At 33.9% G+C, this 16,476-nt stretch overlaps 1 long non-coding RNA gene across 3 annotated transcripts in view; it reads left to right on the forward strand.

The window, feature by feature from the left end:
- Window positions 1-16,476, forward strand: part of LOC124892629 — a 60,708-nt gene that overhangs the window by 32,470 nt on the left and 11,762 nt on the right. Inside the window, exon 2 of one of the 3 annotated variants that reach the window (XR_007050349.1) lies at window positions 6,832-7,077. The exons of 1 other annotated variant lie outside the window; for it this stretch is intronic. This is a non-coding gene — a long non-coding RNA (uncharacterized LOC124892629). Of the gene's footprint in view, window positions 1-1,648; window positions 7,078-16,476 lie in introns of those variants that run through there. One more of the 3 variants, XR_007050348.1, reaches the window with a different exon arrangement.

A 16,476-nucleotide genomic window follows, 5' to 3' on the forward strand; every position in this document is an offset into this window, starting at 1 on the left:
CATGACATAAACTGGAATACATGTTTAAATGACATACTTTCACTATTCAACGCACATGCTCAATTTATCAATCACTTGAGAGGCTTAAAATACGCACATAATACTAATTAACATGTGAGCATACAATTCCAAATACCAAATTCACAATTTGAAAGCCTTAGCATTATTTCACATGATAACACATATAGATCAAGTAACCCTATATGAAACTTATCATAAAACATGGATTTGAAACCCAATTAATTATTTTAAACATGGATATTATCAAACCCAACATGGAAATCATAAAATCAATCATAGTAGAAGTTTAAAAAGGTTTCTTGGACTCCAAGGGTGGAAGGGACCCTTGGATGAACACTTCACATACCTTAGTTAAGGAATTTCTAAAAGTTGATGGTGGAATCTTGAGTTCTTGATTTGAAATTGAATCTTCTAGGGTTTTGTTCTTGAGAGAAATTTGGAGAAATGAGTGTAACTTGCTTTGTGGAGGCTGAATTTCATGTTTTTGGGGTTGGGTCAATATAGGAAAAATGTCCCAAATACCCCTCCGGATGCATCTTTTCAATTACTGAAAATTGAATTATCGATGCACAGGCTGACGCGATAGCCAATGCACTGCGCTGAGTCCTTATCAATTCACTAAAATTTGACTCTGGGAGTTGGGGAAAACATTTATCAACGTGATAGTCGATGCGACGCGCCAAGATCACATTGATTCACTAGTTTGGGATTCAAAAGGTGCTTCAAACAAGGTCTAAAAAATCTAAAACTTGTCTGGGAACACCCATTGAAATTCCTGATCATGAATCAATCTAAATATCCACCTATAATAGACGTAAATTACATGAAATAAGATCGCCAACTTTTGAAGGCTAGAGTAGAATGACACTAAGTCTGAATACTTAGCTAGAATATTCTAAGTCTGGGACTCATTAACAAGCTTAAAGGACTAAATTAAGTTAAGGATTTTGCGGGGACTTACACTATCTCCCTCTTGGTAAAATTTATCCTCGAATGAGACTTTTGAGACTGAGAATACTGAGACACTGAACTTAGACACTGGGCATGCACAACTAAAATGTGGTTTCAATACTGAGATTACTGATACACTGAATTATCGTATTGAACATGCATATCTGATTTATGAGTACATAGCTGAAAATGATTCGTGAATGCATGACTGGGATTACTGATAAGCTGAGTCTATATACTAAACATGTATATCTAATGCATGGATACATGATTGAACTGGCTCATGAACGTATAACTGAACATGTAATGGTAACTAATACCAAGTTTGTAACTGAAATCAGAACATGAAACTAAATAAGCTTAAGGAAAACTAATACCTTGGACTGATTCTGAGTTTGTGGAGAAGAGGTGAGGATACTTGGTTCACATGTCTGCTTCTGCTTCCCAAGTAGCTCCCTCAACGGACTGATTCCGCCAAAGAACTTTGACTAGAGGTGCTTCTTGTTCCTCAGTCTGTGAATCTGATAGTCAAGAATTTCAACTGGAATCTCTTCATAAGGGAGACTATTTTGAATATCTATGCCCTCAATAGGGACTACGACTGATGGGTCACCATGCATATCTTTAGCAAGGAGACGTGGAACACTAGATGAACTAAAGATAGATCTGAAGACAACTCAAGCTCGTAAGCTACCTTTTTGAAATGGTTGAGAATTTGGAAAGGACTGACATATCGAGGACTGAATTTCCCCTTCTTTCCAAACCTCTTCACTTTTTTTATAAGAGAGATTTTTAGATACACAAAATCATTATTCTGTAACTCAATATCATTTACTGTACACGCATGAACAGGAACATGAGAACATAATGAGCCTAAAATGGATATATTGACTGAGTATCTTTGGTTAAACTGAGCCCTTGAATACATGGCTTACGACTGAGATTGGAACTTGAGGGTCAACCTATGAGTACCCACTATTCCAATTAAATTTGTTATGTGTGGAGAAGCTGGGGAATTTATGGCATGAAAGCTCAGGTATTATAGTGCATCTCCCCCTTGGGACATTATGTCCCTCAAAGAATACTAACTTGGCTGAGATTCTGAGGAAAAGCTGAAACGATGCACCGGGCACCTATGAACTGAGTCGTAACTGAGTATCTCGAATCCAAAATCGAGACATGATACATGAATTGAGCTTATCACGCAACTACCTGGTTGCCCTATCTTGGAACTATTACGTTCATAAGACTTCGAATAGTGTGACTAGTGGGGAAAGTTGGGAGACCAAGCCATATGAATTTGTCCGCCTGATTGCTAAACAGAATTTCTAGCTTTACGAACTAACTTGTGCTGAAAACTCATGCTCGACTGGAGCATTTCCTTGACACTCTTTCTATAGAGTTTCTAGTGACTTTAGGGAGTAAAAAATCTTTGCCTAGGCTAAATAAAACGTCTAAAAAAGAAGTCACATTCTAGCTAAATTTTTGTAATATATGGTGAGGCCTACGAAACCTCATCTAAGATAGAGTGACTAAGCCTCATACACTGCAACTAAGATTTTCAAACTTAGACATATCCCTTGGATACCCTTTCAACTATACTTTCCACCTTAGCACGGCACTCTACCTGATACTACTGAAAATATTCACATGGGCACTGAGCATGAATGCATGAACATACTGTCTTATCTGATTAATTGAACGGCTGATAGATGAATACTGGTTATGCAAGATTGAACTATTCTTAGTCTAAATTACTAGGCTGAAACTGTAGAGTATTAAGCATATAAGGTAAGGATCGACTAAGTAACATAAGACAACTAAACATAAATTTATGGAGGATTATATTATTTAAAAGTGCAAGAACAAGCGTATAACATGATTCCTAAATAGTTTGTAAACTGAGGTTCTAAAATATTGATATCTAAATAACTAATAATTGTATGCTATGGTCAAGCAAACCTGAAACTGAACTGAGTTACTAATTTAATTGCTAGAATGGGACTGGGACCGTAACTAAGACGGTAGGTGAGACTGTAATTGAGACTGTAATTGGGACTCATACTATAACATGAGGAATAGAGAACATTCTAAATACCTCGTATCCTGCGACTTATAAGTATGGCATGTTACACACCCATAAAAGAGACTCTACTGACACGACTTCGTAGACACCCTAGGGTATTGAACCATGCTCTAATACCAAGCTTATCACGACTCAAGCTGATGCCTTGTTCTTGATGGGCATCCCAAACCATGAAGGCTCGAGAGACCCCTTAGTATGCTATCATAAGTAGAATTCATTCAAAAAATATGGAATTATATCATAAGGTTTTCAATAAGTCTATTAAACAATCTCTTAAAATAAATTCACAACATAACACATACAAAGATCTAGTTTATGATACCCTTACTCTTGAGTAGATGTCTAGGGTAGGACAAGGCCCTCAGTCAGACCATAAAACTAAAAGAAATTGAAATCATAAATAAAGTACTTTAAAAAATGAAGGGTTCACCAACTCTAAAGCTGGTAGAAATCCTAGTATTGTGTTGGACCACGAGACTGAGCCTCAAAACCTACATTATGAGACAATGACATACCAGAGGACGGTCAATACTTGAAATTTATTAGTATGCATAACAATCCAAAAATAATTCAACATATATTTATACGAAATAAAGAAAAGCATTTTGAAAAAAATTGACAAAATAGAAATCAAAACACATGGACATATCTAAAAGCTTCAATAAGTCTTTTAAGGACATAAACTTAACCATTTTCTTTACTTTTGAACTATATGGCATCTCCAACTTTTGTACTACCCACGAGCTATATGGGTCCGACTTTAACTCATTGGCCAATCTTTCAATTTGAGTTTTCCATAGGGATTGGAATCTCTATTTTCTATTCGAGTATACCAGTGCTGAGTCAAGTATGCATTGACCATCCACATATCAGGATTGAGCCAATTTTTTTGCATCAATAAAACACTATTTTGGATTGTAAGCTTCTCAACTCACGCCATCTTGATTAACCATCTAACTCTCTTAAAGCCCATTATAACCTTTTAAAATCATACTTCATTCTTATAAAAATTTATTTCTTGTTCTTTTAAGGGCATTTCGTAAAAGGCATCATCTTACCTAGACTTGAAAGCTGTATTATATCATATCCTATCCATAGTCCTTCTTTCAAAAACATCTATCACTGACCACCATCATAATTCCAATATCAAACAAAAGTTCTTATTTCAAAAATGGATATAAAATTTTAAAAGCAAAACTTTTTCCCTTTCAAGACTTAACTCTTCGGTAGTCATGTTCTTTCATAGCTCATACATATTTCATAGAAAATAAGAGCATTTAAAATACCCAAGATACTCTACATATTCATATAATTAAACAACACATAATTCAACAAAAAAATGTATGAAGCATTAACCTTTTGCTTTGTTCACTTAGAAACCCATATGTTGATGTTGTTTATTGTACTAACTCTAAACCTCATGTCATGAGGATGTGGTGCTTGTTTTTCTTTTCTTCGTTCTTGAAAGGTTTGGATTCTAGGTTGAATCCTTTTCAAGAAGGGGAGGATGATACAAGTCAAATAGCCACCCTAACTTTGGAAGACATGATTGGAGACCATCATTTAAAGGCTCAAGACTTGGTCACCCCGAGGGCACAAGAATATGTAATGAACACCCATTTTGAGCCTACCATTGAGCATACTATTCATCAAGGCCGTGAGTGGAAGGTTGCTTGGAGCATTGAAGACTCGAGGATTCATGGTTTTGGAGACTTAATAGCTCACGATTTTGGGCCATCTTCATTGAGGGCATTTGGGTCACTTCACTTTGCCCAAAATGTACTCCATGGCCACCCCTCTCATTAAGGATAGTGTAGTCATTTATCTTCTTTTGTAATGTAATATAAATAGAACAAGATAAGGTTTTTAGGACTTAGTTGTTTATTGATGTAAGACTTGAAACATGAAACACCTTTAGTTGTAGGTCTTAGAATAGCCACCATACTAAAATAAGGGCAACAAGTGTGGATATCACTTGTGTTGCAATGTTGGCTTGATACGTTGGTGCTTAGAAGAGGTAAAGTTCCTCTTGTATCAATGTAGGAGTTAGTTTAACCATTGTTTATAGTGTTAAGGGTCCAAGAGTATCATATGTTCTTGGGTTCTTAAGATTATACCAACCAAGGTCCAACGATCTATCAATTTTGTTTATGTTGTAATCGTTTATTTGTGTTCTTATAATCCATACCCGTGACTTGTTGTTCTTGTTCCATTGTTGTTGTTCTTCATCTTGTTGTTGTTAACATCATTTGTTGTTGGCTATTTTTTGGTGTTAAATACCACAATACATTGTATTCTTGTTGTTGCTTGTTGAATCCGAGAGGGGTCATCTAAAAGGGTCCACGGTTTCCTTGACTAGTAGACTATTTTGGGTGTTTGTTTTGTGTTTCCTAGTCCTTCTTTTATCATTTGGTATCAGAGAATGACTTGATCTTGTTCCCACAAGATCAATCTTGGACTCGTAAACTTGAAAATTAAAAAAATTGTTGAAAAAAAAAATTGAAAATTCTAGAAAAAGGATGAAATATGTCCATCTTTTTGTTCTTGGCCAAAAGTTGTTGTTCTTGAGAAGTTGTCTTGGCCAAGATTTGTACTTGATCTAGTAGATTTTTATTTGTATAGTGTGTTTCTTGTGTTGGTTTTTTTCTCACTAACACAAAAGGTCTCTAGATCTAAAATTGAGCTTATAATATTGACCTTGTTGTTGTGAACTTGAAGTGGCCGTGTGTTATGATTTAAAGTTGGCCGTGTGCTATGCCTTTTTGTTAAAGATTGGAGGACATTGTTTGTGTGTTATTGGAAGTTTGTTTTTGTGTTCATATGGTTCTTCATATCTTCTCATACTTAAACCAACAAAAAGTGCAAATAGATTCAAAAGGAGTGGGGATAAAAGTTGTAAAGTGTGCTTGTGAGAAGACTTGAGCTATCACTTCCTAGACTTGCCATCAACTTTTTCAACTACTATCCTTAAATCAAGGAGCTTTGTTTGGTGGAACTATTACAAGTCAAGATCATCTTTTTGAGATTAAACTTACAAAGGACTCGAGACTTATACTTTTCCTCCAAATACAATTGTCTTCCATTCCAAATTGTGTAAAAATTGAAATTTCAAATTTGTGATTAAAGTTGTGTAGGACCGAGACCAATTACATGTTGCCACATCACCTTAATTACTGTTCATCATCAATATTAAGATCAAATTTGGATTTTCCTAGTTTCGAATTATTGATTCTTGGTTTCATTAGTTGATCCTAGAACTAATTAACAAAATAGTAAACTCCTACTAGATTGTCAATTAGTCCTTTGCGTCCATTATTCGTATCGATAAAACACCATGCTTATTGTCATGCCCAAATTAGATTCACAAAAGTGCAACTTTCGATTTTCCTCTATGAAGAAAAAAGGAATTTATGACTTGTTTAGAAATGTCATCTTTTTTTATTTAGAAAAAAAATTTTAAGGTCCCTAGTTGTAGATCGAGTTGCCAGATGATTAACTTGAAAGATAGACCCAACATTCAGGTCCAAGTCCTTGTTAATGTATGTAGAGAAAATTCTGTAGGGTGACATTAAGTGTTCAAAGTAAAATTAGTGTCAAATTTGACTAGACCAAGTCAAATCTTTTTAAAATTAGTAATTAAGTTAAATTGACGTACAAATGTAATTCTTAAAACTCTTACACTTCAAAAATTCAAAACTAGCTCAATCAAAAAGCATATTTCGCTTTACCAACATTTTCAATTTAGTCTCACAATTTGTTTTCTCTTTCTCTAGAACAAAACTTCTTTTCTCCTCTTGATATCGACGATAACAATTGACTCAATCAATACTTTCGCTTCTCTCAAGTACTACCACGACAACAATCTATTCTCTTGCTTTTCTGACCTCAAGTTATCATCGTCGTGATCGTCTCTGGGTTTCTCTCAACTCTGACCTCAAGTTGCCATTGTCTTGTGTTTCCATCGCCATCAAAATCATTGTCTCCATCTCCGACCTTAAGTTAAATTTCGATTCTCCAAGGTAAATTTATTTTCTTTACTCTCACATTTAGGGTTTCATTCATTTATAAGAATCTGTTGATCTTGAAAAAATGGATTTAGATTTTTGGAATTTGTGGTGCCCTCTTTTGGGTTTATTCATTTTGAAATAGTGAATTCGCAGTCTCATTAGCCATGAAACAGCTACAACAATGCAGTTTCTTGAGAATTCACTAAGTAGTATTTAGAAAAAAAAGTGATTTTTTTAGAAGTGGAAAAGGATGTTTTGTACATCGAAGATATACAATACACTTAGATTTAGTACAATGAAGATATAAATCTGAATCAATTTTGAATTTATTCTTTTTATGGGTATATTTGAATTGAAGGAATGCTTTTGTGCATTTCTTAAAAAGAAAAAGCTTTGTTGACTTGAATTTATATAAAGTTATGATTTTTATGGGATTGAAATTGTTCTAGTTTGAATAGTTCCAATGTATAGATCTTTTAGCATGGAATTTAGAAAACATTGATTGAAATGGAAGAATCGATACTTTACAAAGAAGGAAGCATTCTGGAAAAAGATCTCATGATCTCATTTACCCTCAAGTCTTAATGTCCAAGTCATGAGAATAATACTGCCTCTTCTTTTGCTTAATACTACTCATAAAATGTTATACTTATGTTATCAATAAAGATAATTATATAACTAAGTTTGACAATCTATAACATGTTTATGACTCGTCTATCTTGAAGTGCACTTTACTAGTTTGTGGTGCTAAATATGCCAATGAACATGTTCTTAAGTAGCTGAAGTTATCTTTGGTTAAAAATAAGAAACTAAAACTTTTCATATTGATTTTTTGATTAAAATGTGCTATTGTATTATTGTAACTTTTTTTTTATATCGACCGGACATAACGATAGTACGGATACTAGTTATGATAATAATGTTGTTACATGTCCATACATGCGAATAAAAAACAGATGGAAAAGCAACTCATTGAAACATACATGTGTGAAGGAAAAGGTTAATGGTAGTGGCTTCTCTGAATAGTTGGCTGCATAGCATACAACATAAACACTAAAAGATGAAAGATCTCATTGAGCTTGGAATCCATCGATACATTTTATATTTACATCCTAAGTCTTAAACTTGTGAATTATACACCACTCAATTTTCTTTTGGGTTAACCGAGTAGTGAAAATAGAATTCTCTTATGAAAAAAAGTGGAGGTGGGGGGTGGGGGGGGGGGGGGGTGGGGGGGGGGGGGGGGGGGGGGGGGGGGGGGGAGGGGATCGGTTATGGTGGTTGATTGGTTAGATTATGTATGGTTACTACTATGTGTGTGAGAGAGAAGGTAATGTTATAGTAGAAGAGTACTAGTTTTATATGTACTGGGCGAACTCTAACACTCTTGTTCCCCTCTAGCTTGTATAAGTAGTGATTAGTTAAGCAGGGGAGGGAGGTGACAATGATGTTACCAAATGTTCAGTCACAAACTACCATACCATCTACTCTCCAGAACTTCGTGTCGACCGTCAGTTTATATGCTAGAATTTTACAGAAACTTTTTTTTTTCTTAAACTTGACTCCATAAAAATCAAGTTTCTGCACAATTCTAGCATATTTTCACGCTGCAAACTTTGAACTCGTTTTCAATTTTGACATCCATAATAACAACTTTCCCAGTAGAAAATATCAATGTTGTAGCTTTTGGTTCTTTAATTCTCATGATCACTGCAGGGAAACATTTTGAGTTATATTTTGCATTGCGAGCTTTAAGTGCAATGACTTTAAGGTCTAGTTTTCCACAGTATAGATTGACGGTCGACGCGATGTTCTACAAAGTATGGTAGTTTGTGACTAAATATTTGGTAACATCATTGTCACCTCCCTTCCCTGCTTAACTACAAGAAAGAGGGAAATAAGTTGGCCAGAGTAAGCCCAACACACATAAAGCCAATACTCTTCTACTACAACATCACCTTCTCTCTCTCACACACACACAAAGTTGTAACCATAACCAATCCTCCACCACCACCCACGTTTTTACACAAGAAAGTCCTCTTTCCACTAATCTGGTAACCCAAAAAAATTTGAATGATATATATAATTCACAAGCTTAAGACTCAAGAGGTAAATTTCTCGATGGATTCCAAGCTCAATGAGATTTTTCAACGTTTCTGTTTCTGTTGTATGCTATGCAGTCAACTATTCAGGGAAGCCACCACCATTAACCTTTACCTTCACACAATGTATGTTTTAATGACTTACTTTTTCATCTATTTTTTATTTTCACGCATGGACATGTAACAAACATTATTATCATAACTAGTATTCGCACCTGCGTGATGTTTGGTCGATATAAAAGAAGTTACAATAATATGAAATATAAATATAAAATTTTTGAATATATAAATATAAAATGATGCTCACTGTGTCCTTGGAAGGTTCAAACAACTCATTAATCTCCACATATATGTTATTAGTCGCCGAAAGCCATCTAAGGATTTTCAGTGAAGACATTTCTTCTTAAAACACCATGAATTTTTTTCGAAGGGAAGGAATGGTCTCAAATGCCCAACACTACATAAAATAAAGATATTAGGAGAGAGTCTCAGAATAGTGAATGGACCAAAAAAATAAAAAGAAAGAATCATTGAATAAATAAAGTGTACCATGAAAGCCCATGGAAAACCATAAAGATTGAAGGACTTCACATTTGAATTGACCGCATTCAATAGGACTATTGTAAGATCACAACTTACACGACCCCATGGATTGGCAAAAAATGTGTCTCTATTGGCTGAAAGCAAAACCCATTCAGACGAAATATTCGTGTTCAAATATTTTGCACAAAGAAAATTGTGCACACAATAAAGCAAGCATAATAACTTTTAAAATTGAGTTAAATGATCATTAATTGATTAGATCAGTCATATTTAATGATAAATAGAGTGCTACTAGGCTAATTTAAGTTCAAAATTTAGATTTTGCAGTTATCAAATTCAATGAGATAGTAATTTGAGATATACCGAACGATTAGTTAAACGATTGCAAATGTAATCAACTAAATTGAGTTAAATGATCGCCAATTAAGTGGATCAATTGTATTTAATGATAAATAGGGTTATATTAGTCTAAATAATACCAAAAAAATAAATTTTATAGTTATCAAATACAATGAGATGGTAATTTGAGATATAGTGGACAATCAATTAAACAATTGCAAATGTAATAAACTAAAATTTAGTTAAATATTAATTAATTAATCAGATCAATCATATTTAATGATAAATAGAGTGATATTAATCTAATTTAAAAGTAAAAGTTAGATTTAATTATGATCTTAATTGAATTTGTCATAGGAAGTAAGTAAGTTGCTAGAATTTCATAACAATTGTTGAAATTTTCTACAACAAGTACGTTAGTTGCTGAACATTTCATAGCAGTTGCTGAATTATGCTACAACAAGTATGTTAGTTGAGGAACATTTTAGCGTAGTTGATGAATTATGCCAAAAAAAAGTACATTAGTTGTTGAACACAAATTTTCTACAACAAGTACGTTAGTTGCTGAACATTTCATAGCAGTTACTGAATTATGCTACAACAAGTATGTTAGTTGAGGAACATTTTAGAGTAGTTGATGAATTATGCCAAAAAAGTACATTAGTTGTTGAACATTTCATAGCAATTAATGACATACTACAACAACAACATTAGTTGTTGAACATTTCATAGCAATTGCTGAAATATGCTACACATGTAATCAACTGAAATAAGTTAAATGGTCACTAATTAATTGAATCAATCATATTTAATGATAAGAAAAAGTGATAGTAGTCTATTTTAAGCCTAAAATTTATAATGAGATAGTAATTTGAGATATACTGGACTGTTGTTCTACAGAATACAGAGAAGAAGAAAACATTCGTTTAAGGGTAAAAAATATTCTGCTTGTTTATTCATTCACATCTGAGAATATAAATAGATAAAAGACTCCTATTCTATTTCTAACTAGAAACTAATAAAATCCTATTCTAACTTCAACTAGGATACTAATAAATCCTATTCTATATCAACTTAAATAACTGAATTTCAAAAGTAAAATTACTAAACTAAAAAAGAAAATAACAGCAAATAACTCAATACTTCAACACTCCTCCTTGAGATGTTTGCTGGTAACTCCAAGTTGTTCATAAAGAGTTTCTTTTGGAAGAGCTTTGGTAAATATAACAGCGAGCTTTAATCCCTCCTTGGTGGCAGAGTCTAGTTTCTTACCGTCATATTCTTTCAGCTGCCTCATAGTGTATTCATCAATAGCATCAACCATGTAGAGAACTTCATATCCTTTCTTCTTGAGACGCTCCAAGAATGGCGAGTTCTCAACTAACTTCATGCTTTCTCTAGTTATATAGTAGATATTTTTCTGGCCCTCATTTATCCTAGTGGCATAATCCTTCTAGTTGGTCATATCATCACCACTCTTTGTGGAATGATAACGAAGGAGGTCAGCCATTTTGTCTTTATTCTGGTTGTCTTCGTGAATACCCAACTTCAAGTTCTTTGAGAAAGACTTATAGAACTTGTTATAGTCCTCTTTGTTCTCACAAATTTCATTGAACATCTCAATACATTTCACAAGGTTCTTCCTAATCATCTTGAGAATCTCGTTCAGTTGTACCATCTCACGAGAGTGTTGAGTGGCAAATCATCAGAGTCTACAACACCCTTCACAAATCCAAGGTACTCGGGCATAAACTCCTCACAATTATCCATAATGAACACTATCCAAATGTTTAACTTGATGTTTTTCATCCTTTTCTGAGCTTTGGATTCTAACATAGCATCTTGCTTCAAGAAAACTGTAAGCTCCTCATCTTCAGAAGTCTCTTCCTTTTCATGAGAATTTGACCCTCCAGACACCAGAGTACTACTTGAAGCAGGGACCTACCTACATTGACTACTTCGACAAACTTGCTCAGAATTTGAGTTCCAATTCAAAGGAAAACTTCTTTTTATTTCAAATGTAATCACTTCTTAGCCACTAGATTCGGAAACAACACATTTTATCTTTACACAATAACATATAATCGTGTTCTAGCATTTTACCAACACTCAATAGATTTTGGTCAAGATCAGGTACCAACAAAATATCTTGAATAAATTTAGTACCTTTGGGAGCTTTAATTGCCATAGTTCCTTTACCAACAATCTCCAACATGGTTTTATCGACCAACTTGACACTACTTTTGGCAGATTTCAACTTCGTAAAATATTCTCGTTTGCTGGTCATGTGTTGAGTGCAACCACTATCCAGAAACCATGTGTTTCCATTATTCAATCTAGTTGCTTCCATTACCGTAAACACAAACTTCTCCTGTTCTTCAACTTTTGAAATGTTAGATTTTTGAGTTTGTTAGTTGTTCTCCTTCTTCACTCTGCAAAACCTTTCAATATGACCAAGCTTATTGCAATATCTACACTGGATAGGTGGTTTCTTCCCCTTAAACCAACAATCATCCTCTTTATGATTGGTTTTTCTGTAATACTTGCATAGAGGAAAGTTTTCTCTCTTCTTGAATCCATTGCGAGAATCCCCTTGATTTTCTCTACTAGAATCAGTAGAAGTTTCTGGGATTTTACCTTCCTTTTGCCTTTGCATCTTCCCTTTGAATTTGGCTTGAAGAGCTATTTCAGTAGCTTCGTATATCCTTAAGGATCTTCTTTGCTCTTGAGCTAGAAGTTTCTGGGATTTTACCTTCCTTTTGCCTTTGCATCTTTCCTTTGAATTTGGCTTGAAGAGCTATTTTAGTATCTTCTTCTATCCTCAAGGATCTTCTTTGCTCTTGAGCTTGAAGAGCATGTACAAGTTTTGAAGGTGACAGTTTTGTGAGATCCTTCGAATCTTCGAGTGAGGATATCTTTGCTTCAAATCTTTCTGGCAAACTCACAAGAATCTTTTCCATGATTCTTGAATCTGTAAGCTCTTCTCCCATAAGTTTGATTTGATTTACAACCTTCATCAACTTGTTGGACAACTCTTCAATAGTTTCTGAATCGTTTATTCTGAGAATTTGAAACTCTCTTCTCAGATATCACTTTTATTTGCATGATCTTGTCACTTCTGTGAAATTATTCTTTCAACTTGTCCCAATCCTCCTTTGCAGTCTCACTCGCCTTTGCATCTTCCCTTTGAATTTGGCTTGAAGAGCTGTTTCAGTAGCTTCTTACATCCTTAAGGATCTTCTTTGCTCTTGAGCTAGAAGTTTTTGGGACTTTACCTTTCTTTTGCCTTTGCATCTTTTCTTTGAATTTGGCTTGAAGAGCTATTTTAGTAGCTTCTTCAATCCTCAAGGATCTTCTTTGCTCTTGAGCTTGAAGAGCATGTACAAGTTCTGAAGGTGACAGTTTTGTGAGATCCTTCGAATCTTCGAGAGAGGATATCTTTTCTTTAAATCTTTCCGGCAAACTCACAAGAATCTTTTCCATGATTCTTGAATATATAATCTCTTCTCCCATAAGTTTGATTTGATTTATAACCTTCATCAACTTGTTGGAGAACTCTTCAATAGTTTCTAAATCCTTTATTCTAAGAATTTGAAACTCTCTTCTCAGATTTCACTTTTATTTGCATGATCTTGTCACTTCTGTGAAATTCAACTTGTCCTAAGCCTCCTTTGCAGTCTCACTCGTCATAACTCTTGCGAAAATTACTTCCGAAAGTGCTGATTGTATGCAAGAGAGGGCTTTAAAGTTTTTTGAAACCTCTTCTCTGTGATTCTTGATTTGCGCCATAGTTGGATTATTTGGCAAAGGATTTTCCTCTCCTCCAACGTCTACCACTTCCCATAGATCATATGTTTGCAAGTATGTTCTCATCTTGAGAGCCCAAATTGGATAATTCTCACCAAAAAAAATTGGGGGTGAAGAAATTAGAAAATTGCTGGAAGCCATAACAATATTGACTTTTACGCAGGGTTATTTTCGGGGGTCTTCTCTCTCACAGATTCCTCAAGAAATTGGCTCTTGATACCAATTGTTGTTCTACAGAATATAGAGAAGAAGAAAACAGTCATTTAAGGGTAAAAAATATTCTGCTTGTTTATTCATTCACCTCTGAGAATATAAATAGACAAAAGACTCCTATTCCATTTCTAACTAGGTACCTAATAAAATCCTATTCTAACTTCAACTAGGATACTAATAAATCCTATTCTGTATCAACTTAAATAACTGAATTCCAGAAATAAAATTACTAAACTAAAAAAGAAAATAACAACAAATAACTCAATACTTCAACATGGACGATTAATTAAAGAGTTAAATGATTATTAATTGATTGAATCAATTATATCTGATGATAAGTAGGGTGATATTAGTCTAATTTAAGATCAACATTCAGATTTTATAGTTATCAAATACAATGAGATAGTAATTTGAGATATATTGGGGGATTAATTAAACAATTGCAAATGTAATCAACTAAAATTTAGTTAAATGATCTCAATCATTTCTTTATTTATCCAATGTTAAATGTAACAATTGTTGGACTCAACCCATTCGCCATGACAATTAGTTCTAAATGATATTTAGTCCCTCATTACTGATCTTGGAGGTACCTGGAGATATTACGATTTAAAACAAAATAAATTGGTCATGATTGAAGAGAGAAAATTGTACTAAAATGTCACAACTACTGTAGTTTATCCAACAACTACTTGATCAATTGCAATAACAAATGTAGCAATTGCCATAGATTATTTAGCAATTACAACATTCTGTTTCATCAATTGCTGAATATGTTGCAACAGCTACCGCAACAAATTCAACAACTGCAGAAAACATGCAATATTGCTACAATTGATGAAGTATTTGCTAAATAAATATTCATTAATAGTTGTATATTTTTCAGTAGTTGCTACAATTGATGAAGCATTTGCTGGATAAATAATTCAACACCTGCAACATATTCTTTAATAATTGTTACATCTGTTCTAGCACCTGCTGCAGCAGTTGCTGAAACATATGCTGCAATAGGAGGACCAGCAATATAAAACTCAAACTCAGATGACTATTATAGATCAAACTAAACTTGGAGACTTATTCAAAAGAAAGCCAATTATTATTAAACTCTAATTATAAACTTGTCACCTATACCTAATATTTTAGACTTGAGTCACTCTTTTTCATCACCCTTAATTAATTCATCATTGTGTCTTGACCTGACTATGATTGTTGATGTTGCAGTTCATTCGGGGAATTGCAACCTAGGAACATTTTTGAGAAAAAGCCCAATCTATATGACTAAATAAAATGCAACTTGTTTATTCATAACTTCAACTCTCTTAAATAGAGGTTTACAGTAGCAAAAGTCCTAACAGACAAGAGGGGGTTGTCAGATAGTAAGTACCCCTCACTTTCAACCCGTTGTGAGTTCAAGTTACTAGGGATCAAAAGGGGCGATTTCTTAGGGAAGGGTAAAAAAGAAGTCCTAACAAATTAGAAATAGAAAGAGTCATATAAAGATGATGAAATAACAAAAATCCTATTACTTCCTGATGCACTAAAGCTCTCACTAAGCGTGGATCCGGGGAAGGAATGAACCACAAGGTCTATCCACGACTTGATCCTGTGATATCCAGTTCACACAGCAATAACTTTATCAGTTATTCCAAGATTCCCCTTCATTCTACTAACAAAATAATTTAGAAAAATATTACTTTATCTGTTCTATTAATTCTTTCATCTGTAATATTGTTTCCCGACAAACGAATCAATCACATAATTTAAATTTAAAATTCCATAAGATGATTACCGCCATACAAGTATCTATTCACCTATTTTAGAAAATTAGATGACACGTTTTAGTAGTCTTTCTTTATTTCTTTCTGAAACTCCCTAGTAATCAAATAAGACCACATAAATTGGGACCAAAGGAGTAACATTTATAATCTTGTTAAGATCATTATATTAGAAGTATCTGTTGTACTGCTCCTTACCCAATGAAATTACTGCTTAAGGTGGAAGAGAAACATTTTGTTTAGGCTCTTTTAGGCCTATGGAAGTACTAACTGATTTAATTCTTGAGGTATGTTCCAGCCATTAAAAAGTCGGATATGTTCTCCATCTTTCTGTTAAGACCCCTGCTTAAACAAATCATAGTTAATGGACATAGAAATTCAGGCTACTTTATGCTGGTTTGTATTTGCTCAAGATACCTTTCTATGCCTTGCTGAAAAGTTCTATTGATGTAATGGACCATGGGACTGTGCCTCAGAACCTATGTTATAAGACAATGTAGTCGCTATGAGGACGGTCAATACTTGAAATATATTGGTATGCAGATCAATTAAAAAAAATAACATATATTTCATATAAAATAATTAAGAACATTATGAAAATAATTTAATATAAAAGGAATAAAAACACATGG

The sequence above is a fragment of the Capsicum annuum genome, unplaced genomic scaffold (assembly GCF_002878395.1).
Source record: "Capsicum annuum cultivar UCD-10X-F1 unplaced genomic scaffold, UCD10Xv1.1 ctg4906, whole genome shotgun sequence".
In the NCBI taxonomy this organism is placed as follows: Eukaryota; Viridiplantae; Streptophyta; class Magnoliopsida; order Solanales; family Solanaceae; genus Capsicum; species Capsicum annuum.